The sequence below is a fragment of the Quercus suber genome, unplaced genomic scaffold (assembly GCF_002906115.3).
Source record: "Quercus suber isolate HL8 unplaced genomic scaffold, Cork oak 2.0 scaffold_132, whole genome shotgun sequence".
Classification (NCBI taxonomy): Eukaryota; Viridiplantae; Streptophyta; class Magnoliopsida; order Fagales; family Fagaceae; genus Quercus; species Quercus suber.
This window is the reverse complement of record NW_027069595.1, coordinates 1,263,938-1,268,701: the sequence shown is the minus strand read 5'-3', so window position 1 is coordinate 1,268,701 and position 4,764 is coordinate 1,263,938. Positions and strand designations below refer to the sequence as shown.

Genomic DNA, 4,764 nt, shown 5'->3' with positions numbered 1-4,764 from the left:
TGCCTATTTGAAATTTTGTCTTCTGGAGAAGAATACAGGAAAATACAATTGCTTTTTTTTTTATGATCAATTTCCGGGGCTAAAAATCTCAATATAGCACTTATAGAATTTCCTAACATGGATTGGTCTGGCATTGCCTAAGGATTGATCAAGGAGAGATGTGGTTCCCATCCCTGGTGAGTGACTCTTGTGAAACTATGACCACTTCAATCTTGTATGTGTTGCTAAAAAAGATAGCATCAAAACAATCTAAAAAGAAAATAATTTGAGATAACAAATCATTAAAGAAAATTCTATTTAGGTGGAATACGAAAATCATCACAAAATTCATATTAAATACTCTTATCTGCTATTAGTCTTCCTCTTCATCACCAGCTAGTTAAAAAACAGGGGAAAAAAGGTACTCTTACCTACTTATGATGTTTCTTGGTAGCAAATGTCAACTTGCAAATCTGTCTTGTCATTCAAAAGCAGCAGGACATGATCATGATATGTTGTTTTGATATTCTGGTTTCAAAATAAATGAAAAGTTCAGATATATTATTCAGCGTCACAACTTTTTGAAATTGGAGCAGTTCAAAAATCAAGAACTTCAGTTTTTCCTTGTCCATCTAATCAAGCTAGGGAGAGTACAAAATTATGTGATCATGTTATGCCAGCATAAAATTGTGCATTAGTCATACTTCTTTTTGTACCTCAAAACATCTGATGAGAAGTAAGAACAGGTCAAAGTATTTGTAATAAAACTTTACTCAATTTATGAAGAAAAAGGGCAAAAACAAAATAAAAATTAATCAAACTTGACTAAAAGCCTCAATCCCAACAGATTGGGCCAGCCACTTGGAACGTTTTTCTTTTTCTTCCCTTTAGCACTATCAAAGATCATTCACTTCAGTTTTAGAAATAGAACTAAAGGTTAAAGGTTTTTTTTTTTTTTTTTCATATTTATCAAAAAATATTTTTTATTTTTCATGAATCATGCCTATAATTTCTTCATGGTTCCTTTGTATGATTCACAAGTTGTTCAATTTAATGATTATTGTCAACTTCCTTTCATCTTGAATCTTGAATTTTATCATTTTTGAGTTTTGTATGAGTTCCTTCACAACGTTTACAATTTTTGTATTTTACCCATTATTTTATTTCTATCTTTTGGTCTAAAGACAGCAATTTATTTGGTTGGCACTTATAAATTTTTTTTAAAAAAATTATTTGATTAACTCTTCAACTAAGATGAATTGAAGTATAGCCTGAATTATTTGTCTGACCTTGCTCATGTTTTCTAGGGACAACTAAGATTAAAAATCTTGATGATAACATTGGTTCCATAAGAGTGAACCTCAGTAGAGAAGATGTGAAGGAGATTTCTGATATAATACCCGTCAATGAGGTTGCAGGTGATAGAATAAGTGATAATTTTATTCGCTGCTCATGGAAGTTTGCAAATACACCATCAAGGGATAGCAGAGTAGCTTAAAAGTCTTTATTTGATATGAGGTGTTTGTTTCGTGCAAAATTTATGGTGAAAGATGATTGTGATCAGCTACTAAAGTACAGTCCAACCTTTGCTCAAGATGGTTTTCATTGAGATGAATAACAAAGTACTGAATTTTTAGAATGGCAATGTTGTAGGATATTACGTGTGCTAGTGTGATTATGATGTTGTTCTCTGTATTTGAAGTACTGTCCTCCATTTTAGGCACAATTAAATTTGTTGATGGCCAATGTCTTAGAGATGTATTACAAATTTGGTTACCTCTCTTTATTTAATGGAGCCGCAGTGAGAGTCAAGAATCGTAGTATAGTTTCACAAACTTCAGCCAATGCTGCCTAGTTTTACTGTGATGACAAATTTTTTTCACTAAAGGAACCTGCTAGAAAAAGCCTCAGCATCAGCTAACATGTCTATAGGATTCTAACTCAAACAAAGACTTAGAATGCATGAAGGGTTAAAAGCTATGTAAAGATCTGCAAGACATGAATGTTCTTTTGAGCTTCGCTCAAGCAATCGTTAAAGTCAGGCAGAAAGTTCGCAAGACTCTTGCTTGAACTGGACAATAGAAACTTGAATTCAATAATTTAATAAACTGCTAGAGAAATTAGATCTAAGAAAGATTGTATCTCCAACGCATTTGTCTCATTCCCTTCAAGGATAATTTTTAATGTTGGGAGAACTTCCACTAAGCAGAACAGCTCAAGTGGGAAACATTACATAAAGTTTATCTATGGGGACATGTACTACTTTAACATAAGCAACAAAAACAAAGCGTTGAAGATGCTGCATGATGTCATATTTAAGACGAAAGAAACAAATAAAATGGCCTTATAAAAAATATAGTGACAACGTGACATAATCAATGATGTCAGAAAGTTTGGACTGCAGGACCGATTTTGTGGTCTGAAGTTCATTTTTGTTGTTTTTTACGCATATTTTAAAAAATAAATTATATATTATTTATATTTCATTACAAAATAATCACATATTCTCATGCATCATACTATAAATTATAAACATGATATGAGATTTAGGTGATGACATGATCTGATGATTTAATGAGTATGCATTGTTCTATTCTGCCATCTATCAAAAATTTCCTAGTTTTTCTTTTCAAGATTCTCAATAAGTGGGGAACTTGAAGTTAAGGATAGTGGTTAAGGCCATAATGGAAAACAAATAAGGGGATCAAACTGTCTTGTAACTCAAACAACATTTAGTAAGGGATTCACCTAAGACTTACATTAACTCCATGTACATATTCTGACTCTGTTCATGGGAAACTAGGATCTATGCACTATGGCTACATTTGAGCATGCAATTGTCACAGCAGTTGTCTTGGTTTTCAAGAGACAATATCTAGTGTAGCTAATATCATTTGTTAAGTAGGAAAATCATTATGTAAAGAGAGGGTATATATAAAGATAATCAAATATCATACTGCTTCATTTATGAGAACCATTAGAATCAAACTGCCCTGTTAATCTTCATAATCAATATTGTTACTGCACGCACCTATGTGCAAAAGGGTCCTTATTTAGTTTGGATAGATATACTAGCAATACCAATTGTGCATTAGTGACTTGTAGAATTTTAGTTCAGTACACCTGCCACAAATTAAACCTAAAGCTTCTGAAAGGTTGCTTATCAGTAATACCAATTCACTCCTAAATCAGTTTTGATTTTCATTTGGTCATAACTTTCAATTTTATGTTCCCAGATAAGAAAGAGGATCTTCTAGCTATGGCAAATTACATAACTTTACATTCCAGTTAAATTTCAATTATTTAGGCAGAATAGCCATTGCTATCTTTTCAGTGAGATTTCTTTGAGGGGCTCAAGGGCTGTAAAGTATCAAAATTCTATGTTTCACAAACATGTGCTTATCAAGCACAACCTTGAAAAATCATTAATTTTCTCAATTAAAAGCTTGTAATTTGAAATTTCAATTAATCTAGGCATGGCAAAAATCTATAGTGGTGGAATGTAATTTGGTATTCAAGTCAACCATATGCAAGGGAAAGAATGTAATTAAAAAAATCAAAACCCAAAAGAGAAGGTACCTCAAATCCTTGAGTTCCAAGTTTCACCCTAGGAATCTGAACTTTCTGCTCCTCAGCCATTCTTATTCTTACTTTAAAATCCTAATCTTTGTTTGCCTTACTTCTGTTGTCAGTTATATATATATATATATACATGCCTATGCTATATACTTATTTAGTCTTCCCCCAATTGCCTGCTTTGGGTAGAGACCCCACCAAAAGTTCTCCGACATTATAAAATCCGAAAAAGAGATTATCATTTATATTCATGCATTATCTTATTTGGGATGTTTCTATTTAAGTACAGAAGCAAACAATGAGGCACATAACTTGGCTTAATAGGTGTATTATTGCTGCTATGACTAGTCACTATTTTTTTGTAGCAGTAAGGATGATGGTCCCACTAAGATGGTGAACCAAAATATTGCTTAGAATTTGTGTCGTTATCTACCGATACACATATCTTCCCCTTCATGAACTTTTTCACCCTAGGAACTGAACTTTCTGCTCCTCAGCTGTTCTTATTAGTCTGTCTTCATCATATCTTTTGTTTGCCTTTAACCAAAAATGACAAGTTGAAGTTAGGTAATTAGTCTCTCAAACAAACAAACAAAAAAAAAAAAAAAATTGTCTATCATGACCTCTCCTAAACCTTGCAAAAATAAGAGTTTATGCATTGAATATAACCTTTTATATATATAGCAATACTTCTTGGAAGATGCTAAAGAATTCAAGATACATGAACCAAGGAGTTCACCTTTAAATAACAGAGTAATATTAGGACCACAACTTATTCACGTGACAAGTCATAAGGGGTGGAGTTGCGGACCCACTACTTTTACTCTTCCACTCATGATTTGTCACATGAGTAAGTTGCGAGCAAAAATTATGGTCCTAGTACATAATCTCCACCTTTTATTCAGTACATAATTTTCACCTTTTGTTTTAAATACATAATAATAAGTGGTAGTTGATTTTAAATCTCTACATTTTATTTAATTAGTGGATGATGTGACAGTTTTTTATTAAAACAAAAAGAAATTTCAGTTAAAAAAGTACTGGAGATAAGTCAAATAATTTCTTAAATAGCAAGTAATTCTTAAATGATGCTAAAGAATTTACNCTATCATTCTTATCAAAAAAAAAAAAAAAAAAACACTTTCACATCACGTTTGCTATTATTCCTATTGTTTGTTCAAATGTAACTTCTTATATTCAACTTTGAAA

The 4,764-nt window shown here is 31.9% G+C and overlaps 1 pseudogene; it reads left to right on the top strand.

Moving 5' to 3' along the window:
- The window catches only part of LOC112000367 (probable aldo-keto reductase 1), a 7,383-nt pseudogene extending 5,613 nt beyond the window's left edge, over positions 1-1,770 (top strand).
- The last annotated feature ends 2,994 nt before the right edge of the window (positions 1,771-4,764 follow it).